Source organism: Lissotriton helveticus, chromosome 1_1, assembly GCF_964261635.1.
Source record: "Lissotriton helveticus chromosome 1_1, aLisHel1.1, whole genome shotgun sequence".
Taxonomy (NCBI): Eukaryota; Metazoa; Chordata; class Amphibia; order Caudata; family Salamandridae; genus Lissotriton; species Lissotriton helveticus.
In genome coordinates, this window is record NC_136057.1 from 1,771,325,577 (window position 1) to 1,771,342,643 (window position 17,067).

The following is a 17,067-nucleotide window of genomic DNA, read 5'->3' on the forward strand; positions in this document are numbered from 1 at the left end:
TGGATCAAGCCCTGATCTTTTGACTGGGTAGGAGTGTTCTGTTTAATTCAGATGCTCTGTCCATCACCACCCCCTTTTCTGAATCGTTTTGGCCACTATAGGAGTGGAAGGGTATGCTCAGACATGAGCACCCTTGCTCACTGCACCATCAGGATTTAAGCAAGCCGGGCCGAAGACGGCTCTAATGCCAGAAACCGGTCCCCGGAAGCTTGTTTCCTTTCCAGTTAAGAATTGGCTTGGTAGTTTGGTCTGCCCTGTTCCCATGATGCACTGGGCCAGGGTCAGACTAATTTGCATATAGCCAGTTTCTGAGCTGGGATGGTGCAGTGAGCTAAAAAACAGTGATGGATCAAGCCCTGATCTTTTGACTGGGTAGGAGTGTTCTGCTTAATTCAGATGCTCTGTCCATCACCACCCCCTTTTCTGAATCGTTTTGGCCACTATAGGAGTGGAAGGGTATGCTCAGACATGAGCACCGTTGCTCACTGCACCATCAGGATTTAAGCAAGCCGGGCCGAAGACGGCTCTAATGCCAGAAACCGGTCCCCGGAAGCTTGTTTCCTTTCCAGTTAAGAATTGGCTTGGTAGTTTGGTCTGCCCTGTTCCCATGATGCACTGGGCCGGGGTCAGACTAATTTGCATATAGCCAGGTTCTGAGCTGGGATGGTGCAGTGAGCTAAAAAACGGTGATGGATCAAGCCCTGATCTTTTGACTGGGTAGGAGTGTTCTGCTTAATTCAGATGCTCTGTCCATCACCACCCCCTTTTCTAAATCGTTTTGGCCACTATAGGAGTGGAAGGCTATGCTCAGACATGAGTCCCTTGCTCACTGCACCATCAGGATTCAAGCAAGCCGGGCCGAAGACGGCTGTAATGCCAGAAACCGGTCCCCGGAAGCTTGTTTCCTTTCCAGTTAAGAATTGGCTTGGTAGTTTGGTCTGCCCTGTTCCCATGATGCACTGGGCCAGGGTCAGACTAATTTGCATATAGCCAGGTTCTGAGCTGGGATGGTGCAGTGAGCTAAAAAACGGTGATGGATCAAGCCCTGATCTTTTGACTGGGTAGGAGTGTTCTGCTTAATTCAGATGCTCTGTCCATCACCACCCCCTTTTCTGAATCATCCAATTTTAATGACACCTTTTTTTCCTTATTTTTTCACACTTTCTTTGTGCACTGCAATATCAGTCCCCCATTTATCAGTGTGCTAAGATCCTCTTAATTGAATAGCAAGACCACAGTAAGACCTATCTGACCGGCGGAGGGTTCTTTTACATACACCTGGACCCTCCCCCGTGAAAGTAGAGTGGCACTCCTGGTGGTGGTCTTGATTGGAATCCCAAATGATGAAGGGCGGTTCTGTGTGGTGACTGATGGGCATCCGTGTCTGACCACTACGGGGATGACCCTAGATACATACACACATGCTTGAGGACATGTAGGTCTCCAGTTTAGGTGACATAATGCGTACTTCTTAGTTCTTCTATTAGACCCTCTGATATATTTGTTGCTAAATGTTTTAGGGAACTTGTCAGAGCTTGGTCTTGTAAACTCCCTCTGGTCCTAATCAACTTTTTTTGCCAGGTACTCACTTGTGCATCCTTATCAACCTCACATTTAGTTACATTACTGACCACCGTATGTGCCAAACCACATGTACGCCAAATTAGTCTGACCCTGGCCCAGTGCATCATGGGAACAGGGCAGACCAAACTACCAAGCCAATTCTTTACTGGAAAGGAAACAAGCTTCCAGGGACCGGTTTCTGGCATTACAGCCGTCTTCGGCCCGGCTTGCTTGAATCCTGATGGTGCAGTGAGCAAGGGACTCACATCTGAGCATACCCTTCCACACTTGTGGTGGCCAAAACGATTCAGAAGGGGGTGGTGATGGGCAGAGTATCTGAATTAAGCAGAACACTCCTACCCAGTCAAAAGATCAGGGCTTGATCCATCACCGTTTTTTAGCTCACTACACCATCCCAGTTCAGAACCTGGCTACATGCAAATTAGTCTGACCCTGGCCCAGTGCATCATGGGAACAGGGCAGACCAAACTACCAAGCCAATTCTTTATTGGAAAGGAAACAAGCTTCCGGGGACTGGTTTCTGGCATTACAGCCGTCTTCGGCCCGGCTTGCTTGAATCCTGATGGTGCAGTGAGCAAGGGACTCACATCTGAGCATACCCTTCCACACTTGTGGTGGCCAAAACGATTCAGAAGGGGGTGGTGATGGACAGAGTATCTGAATTAAGCAGAACACTCCTACCCAGTCAAAAGATCAGGGCTTGATCCATCACCGTTTTTTAGCTCACTACACTATCCCAGTTCAGAACCTGGCTACATGCAAATTAGTCTGACCCTGGCCCAGTGCATCATGGGAACAGGGCAGACCAAACTTCCAAGCCAATTCTTTACTGGAAAGGAAACAAGCTTCCGGGGACCGGTTTCTGGCATTACAGCCGTCTTCGGCCCGGCTTGCTTGAATCCTGATGGTGCAGTGAGCAAGGGACTCACATCTGAGCATACCCTTCCACACTTGTGGTGGCCAAAACTATTCAGAAGGGGGTGGTGATGGACAGAGTATCTGAATTAAGCAGAACACTCCTACCCAGTCAAAAGATCAGGGCTTGATCCATCACCGTTTTTTAGCTCACTACACCATCCCAGTTCAGAACCTGGCTACATGCAAATTAGTCTGACCCTGGCCCAGTGCTTCATGTGAACAGGGCAGACCAAACTACCAAGCCAATTCTTTACTGGAAAGGAAACAAGCTTCCGGGGACCGGTTTCTGGCATTACAGCCGTCTTCGGCCCGACTTGCTTGAATCCTGATGGTGCAGTGAGCAAGGGACTCACATCTGAGCATACCCTTCCACACTTGTGGTGGCCAATACGATTTCCTTTCCAGTTAAGAATTGGCTTGGTAGTTTGGTCTGCCCTGTTCCCATGATGCACTGGGCCAGGGTCAGACTAATTTGCATATAGCCAGGTTCTGAGCTGGGATGGTGCAGTGAGCTAAAAAATGTTGATGGATCAAGCCCTGATCTTTTGACTGGGTAGGAGTGTTCTGCTTAATTCAGATACTCTGTCCATCACCACCCCTTTTCTGAATCGTTTTGGCCACCACAAGTGTGGAAGGGTATGCTCAGATGTGAGTCCCTTGCTCACTGCACCATCAGGATTCAAGCAAGCCGGGCCGAAGAGGGCTGTAATGCCAGAAACCGGTCCCCGGAAGCTTGTTTCCTTTCCAGTTAAGAATTGGCTTGGTAGTTTGGTCTGCCCTGTTCCCATGATGCACTGGGCCAGGGTCAGACTAATTTGCATATAGCCAGGTTCTGAGCTGGGATGGTGCAGTGAGCTAAAAAACGGTGATGGATCAAGCCCTGATCTTTTGACTGGGTAGGAGTGTTCTGCTTAATTCAGATGCTCTGTCCATCACCACCCCTTTTCTGAATCGTTTTGGCCACTATAGGAGTGGAAGGGTATGCTCAGACATGAGCCCCTTGCTCACTGCACCATCAGGTTTCAAGCAAGCCAGGCCGAAGACGGCTGTAATGCCAGACACCGGTCCCCGGAAGCTTGTTTCCTTTCCAGTTAAGAATTGGCTTGGTAGTTTGGTCTGCCCTGTTCCCATGATGCACTGGGCCAGGGTCAGACTAATTTGCATATAGCCAGGTTCTGAGCTGGGATGGTGCAGTGAGCTAAAAAAACGGTGATGGATCAAGCCCTGATCTTTTGACTGGGTAGGAGTGTTCTGTTTAATTCAGATGCTCTGTCCATCACCACCCCCTTTTCTGAATCGTTTTGGCCACTATAGGAGTGGAAGGGTATGCTCAGACATGAGCACCCTTGCTCACTGCACCATCAGGATTTAAGCAAGCCGGGCCGAAGACGGCTCTAATGCCAGAAACCGGTCCCCGGAAGCTTGTTTCCTTTCCAGTTAAGAATTGGCTTGGTAGTTTGGTCTGCCCTGTTCCCATGATGCACTGGGCCAGGGTCAGACTAATTTGCATATAGCCAGTTTCTGAGCTGGGATGGTGCAGTGAGCTAAAAAACAGTGATGGATCAAGCCCTGATCTTTTGACTGGGTAGGAGTGTTCTGCTTAATTCAGATGCTCTGTCCATCACCACCCCCTTTTCTGAATCGTTTTGGCCACTATAGGAGTGGAAGGGTATGCTCAGACATGAGTCCCTTGCTCACTGCACCATCAGGATTCAAGCAAGCCGGGCCGAATACGGCTGTAATGCCAGAAACCGGTCCCCGGAAGCTTGTTTCCTTTCCAGTTAAGAATTGGCTTGGTAGTTTGGTCTGCCCTGTTCCCATGAGGCACTGGGCCAGGGTCAGACTAATTTGCATATAGCCAGGTTCTGAGCTGGGATGGTGCAGTGAGCTAAAAAACGGTGATGGATCAAGCCCTGATCTTTTGACTGGGTAGGAGTGTTCTGCTTAATTCAGATGCTCTGTCCATCACCACCCCCTTTTCTGAATCGTTTTGGCCACTATAGGAGTAGAAGGGTATGCTCAGACATGAGTCCCTTGCTCACTGCACCATCAGGATTCAAGCAAGCCGGGCCGAAGACGGCTGTAATGCCAGAAACCGGTCCTCGGAAGCTTGTTTCCTTTCCAGTTAAGAATTGGCTTGGTAGTTTGGTCTGCCCTGTTCCCATGATGCACTGGGCCGGGGTCAGACTAATTTGCATATAGCCAGGTTCTGAGCTGGGATGGTGCAGTGAGCTAAAAAACGGTGATGGATCAAGCCCTGATCTTTTGACTGGGTAGGAGTGTTCTGCTTAATTCAGATGCTCTGTCCATCACCACCCCCTTTTCTAAATCGTTTTGGCCACTATAGGAGTGGAAGGCTATGCTCAGACATGAGTCCCTTGCTCACTGCACCATCAGGATTCAAGCAAGCCGGGCCGAAGACGGCTGTAATGCCAGAAACCGGTCCCCGGAAGCTTGTTTCCTTTCCAGTTAAGAATTGGCTTGGTAGTTTGGTCTGCCCTGTTCCCATGATGCACTGGGCCAGGGTCAGACTAATTTGCATATAGCCAGGTTCTGAGCTGGGATGGTGCAGTGAGCTAAAAAACGGTGATGGATCAAGCCCTGATCTTTTGACTGGGTAGGAGTGTTCTGCTTAATTCAGATGCTCTGTCCATCACCACCCCCTTTTCTGAATCATCCAATTTTAATGACACCTTTTTTTCCTTATTTTTTCACACTTTCTTTGTGCACTGCAATATCAGTCCCCCATTTATCAGTGTGCTAAGATCCTCTTAATTGAATAGCAAGACCACAGTAAGACCTATCTGACCGGCGGAGGGTTCTTTTACATACACCTGGACCCTCCCCCGTGAAAGTAGAGTGGCACTCCTGGTGGTGGTCTTGATTGGAATCCCAAATGATGAAGGGCGGTTCTGTGTGGTGACTGATGGGCATCCGTGTCTGACCACTACGGGGATGACCCTAGATACATACACACATGCTTGAGGACATGTAGGTCTCCAGTTTAGGTGACATAATGCGTACTTCTTAGTTCTTCTATTAGACCCTCTGATATATTTGTTGCTAAATGTTTTAGGGAACTTGTCAGAGCTTGGTCTTGTAAACTCCCTCTGGTCCTAATCAACTTTTTTTGCCAGGTACTCACTTGTGCATCCTTATCAACCTCACATTTAGTTACATTACTGACCACCGTATGTGCCAAACCACATGTATGTAAGGCAGGCTTGATGAAAACCAGACCATAGTTTGCACTTTGAGGACAAAGTAGAGGTATGCTGCCGCTTCATTAATGCTAAAAACACTCAATGTTCTAGTAAAGGTTTGTTTGGTGGCAAGATTCTAGGTGGCCTGCGTAGAGTCCTAAAAACTCTGAGGTTCTAAGTCCATTTTTCTAAGCCAGCCTGGCATCATTGGCCCATTATGCCAAAGTTATGTTTCCTTGTCTCCCTGAGCTCCTATTTTCTTGGCACAAAGTAGTGGTTGACCTATTTGCTCTCGATCCAGCTCTCTTCAGCATCCACAGAAGAACTTCTTGAACAGATTCATGAAATTCTCACATTTTTGTATGTTTTAAGGACATGTAGTGCAGCTAAGCACGTGCCATAGACCATCAGGTAGAGGCCATCAGTACATTAATATAAAATAGTGCCCTGTTATGTTGTTGGCCTTTGTATAGCACAATCGTGCATAGTCTGCCATTACTGAGACCTTGTAGCACTGTTATTACACAGCCAAATAAAAAAGGGTAAAGCAGTGCATCAGTACAAACATACCAGTACACTGTACCTGTACAACATATTGGGAAAATAGTAAGGGAGATGCTGCCCCCAAATGACATCTCCCCGAGACGGCCCAGAGGAACGCCCGGAGTACCGACGGTTAGAGCGGGGCTCTATTTACCTGCGCCGTAGCCAGGTGAGGTGGAGCTTTTCTCTCCTGCCAATTAGGAGAATGTCTACACCTAGGATACCCAGGTGAAATCTGTCTTTTTAAAAATAACACAAATTTTTCGTTTATCACCTACTAAGCAGTAGCGCCATCTGGTCCGGATGAAAGCAGCGGACACCCACTAGGGTCCATCAGTCTGCAGAAACATGTTGACCTGTTAATACACATAGTAGCTATTTGTTTAAACTACTATATCGCACTGGTTTTATTGATTTAGAAGTAGAGAGGTACCGATTAAAACTTCTTTCCTCTACAATTTTAGTCTTTTTGGCAATTTATTCCTTTTTGTTCCGCTCACATTTTTAAACTGCTTTACAGTTGTCATCACACGCCCATATTGCCTCTGCTTCACTGGGACACACTCATTGTACAATTCATTTGAAAGGGTTGTAACACCTACCCTTCCTGGTGTGAAGTTATCCCAGATGATGACAAGGGCGGTTCAGATCGACAACTGATGGGTATTTTTTCACATACAGAAAATATCCTTTTGACTGTTTGTCTTATTGTCTCACATATATTTTGCAAGTATGTGGTTCTATTTAATATTCTCTTTTTATCAGGTATTTAGAGAGTCGACAGTTTGTTGTGTGACCCACAGCTACTCTACGTCTTGCTAAATTGATTTGTTTGGGGGTTGTAGCTGTGTGAGGTCAGTAAACATCCCCTTGGACCCTCCCATCACCGTATTGTTCATGTCCCCAAATGACTGACATGCAATAATTCTGGTGCACATTCCTCAGGTGCAAACAGTGGTACATGTAACAATATTCAGTCTGAAACACCCTCAGGAAGTTATGTTCGCCTGGTCCAAGCAATAGATCCTGGGTTCACCTTCTGGGTGGTCATTAATACCCGTGAAGCAGGACCAATGCAGACATGAATGCTAATTGAGCCCAATTTGCCTTAAATTGCCTTAAATTAGGTACCATTCTTAAGGAACAAGCCATTAATCAATTTAAGTCTGACTTGACAGTGAAGCTGTCTGTAAGTTGTATGGTTACCACTTCTTTAAAATATACACAGAGTGGGCTCTGGTTCCATCCCAGTAGTATGGCTCTCTCATATCAAGCTACTGGTTATTTGGTGTATTATTCCACTTTCCAGGATGTATCTCCAGTGGAATATATGTGAGACTGACTGCTCTGCATCTGAAAAGTCCACTCGGTCATCACACTGTCAAAGTCACTTCTTTGTCGTCTTTATTCATCCTACACAGATAGCAATAATTTTTTGCTACCTTTTTTCCCCAGCATTGATAAAGCCAGTAGGGCAGACTTTGAAGTGATAAACAGCATTTGTGCACACAATGCACGCAAAGAGCATTTGTCAAAATCTGTGTTTACATGCCTCAGTATATTAGAAACACACAAATTAGCATTCTACTCGTTTAGCTTCTATAGAAGTTGGTCTAAAGCGCAAATCACCACTGAATACCTGAATGCCATTGCACCAGATTTAGTGCAACCTACCTTGATATCACGTGGAGCTGCTCCACCCTAGAACATGGGTACTTGCAAACATTTACCCAAGGACCACAAAGTTTGGTCTGCAATGTGACTGAGGGCCGCATTGATGCCAGCAGGGTGGTGGTCCGGTGGGCGAGGGGGCGGTAAGGTGGGTATTGGGGAAACAAAGCATACACATCTAGGGGCTGTATTGTACAATATGAAATCAACCTGGGATTAATCCCAGCTCCCCCACTTTAACAAATTGTGTGATGCTAGGCAATTGTTTTATTGTTCTGGGTTTATAGTAGCTGCAGGTCACAACAGCACATATATCGTGAGGACTGGATGGAGTGCAGGCTGGGGCCCGAGGATTCGGGAGAGAGCCTGCTCACCGCGGCGCAGGGTTGAAAATCTCTTTTCACGTCAGAGTCAGAATCAGGAACTTGCTTGAGTTGCCACAATGATGTAAATGTTACCAAATTCAGAATGCTGTTTGTCTTAGTAAAATCGAACTCTAAAAAATGCACACGCGCAGCTTCTAGGGTTCCTCTTTCTATTTCTGCTTCTATGTTATCTGTCTCTAGGGTAGATTTTGCATCCACAAAAGGGTTGGTTGGTCCACAGCGCACTCGCGCGTGCCAGCCAGCTCGCTCGTCACTTCTCCAATCTTCAGAGGCGCGCTGTCGTTGTTCGCGTTGTGATCCTAACTCTTGAAAAGAAATGTGCATTCTCAGCAGAAGGCGTTTTCGACACTCTCCGTTTTATTTTAAGATGGTCAAATTGTGCTACCATCAGCACTGGTGCCTTAGATGAACTGCAAAAGACAGCGAGTCATCAAAACACCCTCGAGTTGGAAGTACTACGAGTCGCAAATTAGACAAGGGTCAAATTGGATGTTGGTTTTGGCCACCTATTCAGAAAGCTAGAACAAATTGCTGATTTCAGAAATATTTTGAAGCATGGACATCTTCATTGGTGGTTAAGGGTGAAGAATTTAAATATCTGGGTGTTTGAGTTTCTAGTGACATTAAACATCCCTTGCCCAATAATTTTAAACTAATTCAGGAAGCAGCAGGGAATTGGGTAAGAAGATATGTACAGTAAGGATTAGTTTGGTGCTTATAACCTTCCATATATTTGGTATAGCCTTCCAATTTAAGAAATGCATAATATTTTTATTTAAAAAAAGCACTTAATACAATTATTTGTCTTGAGGCTAGTTGGGCTAAAATCATATGGTCATTCCATTACAAGAAACCTCAGCAAAAATCAATTGGTTTACCTAGATTTGACTATTATCATCCATCTTTTTCCTTCCGGGCCATCCATTTACTATTGGCTGTGTCAGGAATAAGAAGAGGTGGTGTACATGTTCAGGGTATTGTTTTAATTGAGACCATTTCAGTGTAGAATTCAGATTTTGCTATATTTTTAATGAAATTAATATTACATTGAATATTATTTAGTTTAATTCATTGTAATTGAAAATCAGTAGGCAACATGATGAACGCAACCCTTTAGTTAAGGGTGTTGCAAACACAGCACACATCTACTCCGTCCTCAGTGATTATCATACTAAGGATATTTAACATAAGTCGATTAAACTCTTTTGTATTAGTGAAGAAGTGGGTATTGGACTCGCTGCCTGGTTTTCGTGAGAAACAGAGACTGGGCAAGTATCACTGTGAAGTTCAGCAGTCTGCTGAGGGCTCAAAAGGCTGACGCGACAGACAGTGAAGCTGCATCGGCTCCTGTTGGTAATGGGTAATTGGTTGTGGGGGCTGAAAGCCCTTCTCACACAGCATTCAAAATTCCTGTCAGGGTGTAGTCACAAGCAAACCACAAAGTAATGTGTGCTTAACCCTCTAGTGGGTTGGCACAAAAGCAGTCAGGCCTAACTTAGAGGCAATGTGTAAAGTATTTATGCAGCACTTCAAACAGTAATAAAGTGACAACAAAACACAAGAAAAATCCCACCTCACTTTAGACAAACAGAATAAAACGTGATCAATTATTTGAGACCTAAATGAAATAAGTCCAGTGAGTAGAACCAGAGTTATATCATTTAAAAGTTTTCAGGTAAGTGTAGCACCTAAAAGCACAAAGTGCCTCTCACAGTCATCTGGTCGAGAAAGTCACAAGTTCAGGCCGACTGTGATAGATAAGGGTAGTAAAGGGACAAGGTTAGTCCAGTTGAAAGAGTTACCTTCAAAGGGCCAGCGTGAAGAGTTCTGTTCACAGTGAAGGGTGCCACGAGGGGCAGGGAGAGCACCGCGGATTGTCATCAATGTAGCGCAACAAGCAGGCTGGGCATCATGGCGGTCGGCACTGTAGTGCGAAGATCCTGTCGGGTGACATGTACGGTTGTTGCTGGAAATTTATCTTGGCTGTCACCATGGGCTGTCAATGCTGTAACGCAAAGTGTAGATCTCGCATTCCCAGTATGCACTGGCTGTCATTGTGGGGCGAAGAGTCAGTTTCACTGGAGCTTCACTTTGGTAGGTAGTGCGGGTGGTAAGATCTTGACAAGAACAGGCCTATTCGCAATCGCAAAGAGCCAAAAACTTAAGGATTTCTCCTTTTCTTTGAGGAGGAGCTCCATGCCACACCAAGGCTTCAGGACCTGAGGGACACCTCTTAGGGATCAGGAACCCACTCCAGCAATGAGCAGCAATGCTTTGGCAGGCCCAGGCAGGTCCAGGCAGCAGTGCAGCTGCACAGATACAGGGAGCCTCTGAAGCAAGTTTTATACTTGTAGCTCAGAACAGGAGGTTGGTTAGCTGGCCCTTGGTGTCACTTCCGCTTGGGATGAAGAATGCAGTTCCCGTCTTCTTTATCAACAAGTATGGAAGCAGGTAGCAGGGCAGAAGAGTAGCAGTCCTGGCAGCAGAGCAGCACAGCCGTCCTTTTTCTGAAATATCCACATGTCCAAAGGTGTACTGAAGAGTTGGGTCTGATGGTCTATTATTTATACTTGATGCCTGCTTTGAAGCAAAGGAAAGTTCAGGTGGTTTCCACCCTCAGAAGTGGTTGGAATTTCCTGCCGTGCTGCTCTGACCCCAGCCTGTCTCTGGACACAAAAGACTAGTGTGCTCAGGCGGAGCCTTTGTGATGTGCATGGGTGGTAGATGACAGCCCCACCCCCTTTCAAGTCAGAGATGGTCATCCTGCCAAATCCTCTGCCCCTTTCCCATTGTTTGGGAGGAATGCACAAAAGCTAAATACACTCAGTAGTGTGACCCAGAATACAGACTGCAGGCACCAAATGGCTGGGACAAGAAAATGCCAACTTTCTAAAAGTGTTACAAAATAAGGGGTTGACCCAGCTAAATCACTAGGACCTGGGTAGAACTGCGGTATATATAACAAATAGGCCCTAATGGACACACTAAGAAACATGAATTGAGATACACCTGTCAAAGTAATTCACAATATTCAAGGGCATATTTTTCATTTATTTACACAAAGAAATTATGAATATCTCCTATCTCTTCAGAAGATATCATGAATACAATTTCTCATCAATTCACACATTGGAGTTCAAAAAGGTACCCCTGGAGGGAGGGTGGGTAAGTGTAATTTGGTGCTAAGGTGGAGGTAAGTGGTGAAAGGTGGAGGGCAGTGAGCATTATACACATAACAATTAATTTCATGAGTGCCAATCCAGCCTATGACATGGTCAAGCTGTTTATAAAACCATATTTCATGGGCACATAGAAATCTTAATATTGTTGACCACGATGGTGAAGGGGATAAGTAGCCGTCGACGTTTCAACCCTGGGGGAATGTAAATACTTGAGAACCTTACATTAGGGTCTTCATTAGGACAAGGAAAGGGACACCTAAGATAAATGGACCACTATTAGCTTAACAGGTGATGAAAAGAAAAAATAGAGTAATGTATCAAATTTAAAGGTAAAATGACCCCACTCCACCAAGGGTAAACAATGGTAAAGTAGGATGGGTCCGGAGGCTTCAATTGCAAAGGAGGACCTCTGTTGGTGTCTGAAATTAGAGGTAAAGAGGACATGTGAGAAGGGGTTATTTGATAATAATGTGGAGCGCTGGTTAGTTGCGGCTGATAAAACAGGTCCAGACACAGTGAGTAATCACTTCCTTTTAATGTTCTATGCTTCAATTTAAGGGATCACTACTGTCAAGATTCCCAAAAAGCTACAAATAACCCAAGAGAGACAACCTGTAAATTAATATCGTAAAGGGGTCAGTCGCCATGGGAGGTGACAAATGAAGCGGAGGTGGTACTAAGGAGGGACTAACAAGCCAGCATTTAGGATGGACAATGACACAAGCCAATGGCAAATATGGGCGGAGAGTGGGCAGGGCTTCTATTCCCTACTCCCCTACAGTAAGTCTTGCAGTGCAGCACATGCACGCTGGCTCTAGGCTCGACCTAAAAAGGGAGGTTTGGGTCTGGCAAATGGTTTATTTTGCAAGATCAAAATGGCAGTTTAAAACTGTACATACAGGCTGCAATCACAGGCCTGAGACATGTTTAAAAGGCTACTTAAGTGAGTGGCACAAAAAGTGCTGAAGGGTTACTAGCAGCATTTAATTTGCAGGCCTTTGGGTACATGCGGTGTCAATTTACGAGGGACTTAAAAGTAAATTAAATGTGCCAATTGAGTGTAAGCCAATGTTATCATGTTTTATCGAGTGAGCAGACACTTTAGCACTAGTTAGCAGTGGTAAAATGCACAGAGTCCTAAGGCCAACAAAAAGGAGATCAGCAAAAATGTAGGAGTAAGGTAAAAAGATTGAGGGAATCCCACCCTAAGGCTCACAGGCCTAACACCGACGAAGCCAGAAGCCCTGACTGGCCCAGAGGCTATAACGGTTGAAAATCTGCCAGTTACTATGGAGACAACAACTGATAATCTGCGTCCTTCCCAGCTGCAACCAGCTGGGAAAGATGTAACTGCTGCAGATGTGGGTTGCTGTGCAGAACTGTCTGCCCGATCACACCCTGCAAATGCTGTCCCAAAGCTAAGCTGCCATCGCAGTTCTCACAGGAGAGAAGCTGTGTCTGTGATGCCAGAAGCATGAACTGTATCTGCTGCACTACTACAGCTGCCTTGATGAACTGCAAGTCAATGTGGGACTTAGCTTGCACCTGGGACAAGTGAGTAATGCACACAGATGAGCCTGCCATGCATGCTTGAGACTTTTGCCAGCCGGAGGGATAAAAGACGTATAACTGAGTTACACTACCTCCCTGAGAGGTCTTGGACTGCTCACTCTCACTACACTCCAAGTCAATTACAGAAATGGTTGTACTTGGCAAATTTTCACAGCCATAGCAGGACAGACCTTTGACATTTGTAGTAACTGGGGTCTAACAGATACATTCTTCAAAAAACAGAAAAATCCATTATAGTCAACATCTAATTTGTGGTTTTCAATTTCTTGAAAAGGAGGCTTGTCACCGGAAGATGTATACACATTTCACCTTTCTGATGTAATTGACAAATATTTATATTATTTTTAATTAACATTGGGTTGAACTCTGCATTTCCAGCTTCAAAGAAAGGCACTGACACATCGTTCATTTACAAAGCCAATAATTCAGGATTTAATAGACTAATTATTTGATACTCCAACATGCCTGGACAGGACCACCCCTGAAAAAGGAAAATGCGGAGATAACCTTCTTTCCAGACTTCACCCAGTTAGTGCAGAGGCAAAGGCGCTTTTTTGCGGGGATCAAGAAGGCGCAGAGGGATACAAATATGCCATGCTGTTCCAAGCTAGGCTTCGAGTGGAATGGATGGAAAGGTCAAGTTTTTCGAAAACCCAGAAGCAGCAGCGGACTGGCTGGATAATCGTTGATTGTCGCTTCATGGGATACTGGGTTAAAGTGGTTTTGAGGAGGGAGGGGGCGGACTTGTGGTGGGAGTGCAGTTGATGTGGGACTATAAGCCAATCTGACTTTGATGGGGAACCAGGACACCGGCGGGGCGAACTGATTGTCACTTCTGTGGATTGTATGAGCATTTCATTAGAGTAGCTTTGCTCAGCAAGTAGAATCGTAAGTAAGGGATTGCACAACTTTATTGCTTGTGGGTGGCGGATGGGGGGCACCACGTACCCCACTTTTCTACTTTTAGTGATTTTGTAGGGCGACAGGCACTCTGCAGGTTGAATCATGGGCAGTTTGAAGCCCGGAGTGCACGGGCGCAGGGAGGGGGGAGGTTGGGAGGGAAAGTTTATGTTATTGAGGTTTTAAATGTATGTAGAGTTTGGTTTTTTGACAACACCAACATGTGCTACAGAGCAGGAGCGGTTGTTACACACCTGTACAGATGGGTACACAGTGGGCTATAGGGGTTTGAGTCCTCAGCTGGAATGTAAACGGACTTGGTGACAAGATCAAACGTGGCATGGTCATCCAGTACATCAGGCATCAGGCACTAGATGTTGTCCTCCTACAGGAAACACATCTTATTGGGAACACATGCCAGGCAATGACCAGGGAGGATATAGATTGGTGGCACACGCAGGCTTCAACACCGGGTCGCAGGGAGTGGGCATTCTAATCAAAAACTCGTTCCCCTTCACTGTGCAATCCAAATGGTCCGACAACCGGGGCAGATATATAGGTCTCTCGGGTTTATGGGAGGGTAAGACGGCCACATTCGTCTCAGTGTACGTTCCACCCGGCCTCCAGAGCGACGCATTCAAAGACCTGGGCACTATACGCTTGTCAATCCCAATAGGCCTCCTAGTGATTGGAGGGGACTTCAACGCAGTGGTGTCTGGAGCGCTTGATCATTATCCACCGGGGCACATTAGACCTGCGCCGAAGTGGTTACCGGACATCCTTGAGTCCATGGGACTGGTGGACAGATGGAGGGCACACAATCCAGATAGGACCCAATACACCTTCTTGTCTGGAGCCCATCGTAGTCTATCTCGTATTGATTAAATCCTAGTCCCGGCGGCACAGGCATTCAACATCCGGGAGATCCTTCATCTGGGCAGAGGCATCTCGGATCACTTCCCGGTGTGGATGAAGGTGGTCCTGGGCCAAATTAGTGCTGGGAGGGTAGCTCCCATTAATTCATGGTACCTACAAGATACCCGGAAACTCAAAAGAAAATAGCCCAAGCCACAGATAATTACAAGAAAACGAGGGGACTGTAGACTCAGCGCAGACATTATGGGAAGCCTACAAAAAGTTATTCGCGCAGAAGTCCTATACCTGATCATGGGCAAGAAAAAAGACAAGCCGAAAGATTTAGTGTGAGCAGAAGATGAAATACTCAGAATGGAAGAAGAATTAGTGCGGTTGTGACACCCGAAAAATTACATCTACTTAACTTAAAACAAGAGGAATTCAAAAGTATAGCAGCGGACAGAGCCAGGGCGCAGAGTAGGGACACACAGAGCAGAATTTACAACTTGGGGACAAGGCAGGGAAGCTAATCGCATGGCTGGGTAGGTAGGAATGGGCTGCTTGACTTGTACCTGAGTTACAAGTCGAGGGCACCAACCCCATAACCGATCCGCATGAAATAGTCAACCAGTTTGCAGATTACTACCAGACGGTTTACCGCATGACTGGGGTAGACAATAATGCACTGCTCCGTGACATCAGACTCCCCACCCTCTCAGATGAAAATAGTGAGTATCTCGAGTCCATCTTTACGGACAATGAGGTTGCACAGGTGATACGGGGTGCACTCGGGTAAGGCATCGGGTCCCAATGGCATACAAATTGAATTGTACAAATTGAGTTCGGACAAGATAGCCCCATACCTCCATTCAATGTTCATAGATAGCAGAGATAAGGGGATGCTTCCCTTTGATCAAAAGATTGCAAATATTGTGGTCATCCATAAGGAGGGTAAACCCAAAACAGCTGTGCATCCTATAGACCAATATCGCTGCTCAACGCAGAACCTAAGATCCTGGCCAAACTATTGGCAACGCGCTTGATAAAAGTGATTGATACCCTAGTGCACCCCGACCAGTCAGGCTTCATGCCACATCGGAATACCGCCTTAAATTTACGCAGATTGCATGGCGTTCTGGGCAGAACAACAACTATCCTAGAACCTGCCATATTGGTATCTCTAGATGCAACTATGGCATTTGATATGGTAGAATGGCCATATCTTTTCGCTGTGCTCGACAAATTGGGATTCGATCCCACCTTCAAGAGCTGGGTCCGACTGTTATACTCCAATCCCATGGCTCAAGTTGTTGTCAACAACCGCAAGTCATCAGTTTTCCAACTAAGCCGAGGCACCCGCCAGGGGTGTCCTCTATCTCCGCTTCTTTTTGCCTTAGCCTTGGAGCCCCTAGCGGCTTGGATACGCAGAGATCCAGTGATTTGTGTTATGCGTTGGTCCCTGAGTTGGGAAAACAAGATATCATTGTACGCAGATGACATTCTGCTATATCTGACCTCTCCTAGGGCCACACGGATCGGCCTCCTGGACATTCTCGTAGTGTTTGGGAGGTATTCCGGATTCACCATAAACTGGTCCAAGTCCGTGGTCTATGTCCTGCAGGGAGAGCCACCCATCCTCCCGAGAGGCTGCCCGATACAGACAGCGTCGGACGATTTCCGCTATCTCAGCATAATCATCACACTGAGCTCTGAGCTCCGCTTCGCTCACAACCTATTACCACCAATACAGAGACTGAAATACGACGTCAAAGACTGGAAGTCTCTGCCCCTTTCATTATTGGGTAATGCTGTCCTTTTTAAAATGATGGCACTGCCCTGCTTCCTATACGCCCTCCAGAATTCAATGGACCTGGTTCTTAAATCCTATTTCAAAGAAATAGAGAATCTCTAAAGAGACCTCTTATGGGATGGTAAGCCTCGATTTGCCCTAACCAAGTTGACCCTCAATTGGTATGATGGGGGCATCAGTCTCCCAGATATTAAAAAGTACTATTGGGCGACCCATTGGGCGGCCATCAACCAGGGGGTATATGGTCGTCCGGATGATCCCGGGTATGCCATGGACAGATGGCTCCTCCCAGGGGGGGAGTACAGCAGAGCGCTCTATTCTAGATCCCGTAGATATCCGCTTACTGGACCGACCGCACACTCAGTCCATGTATGGCACGTGGCTAACAAACAGCTGGGATGGGAACGTAGACTCACCCTGGCAACTCCACGGTGGAACTCCGA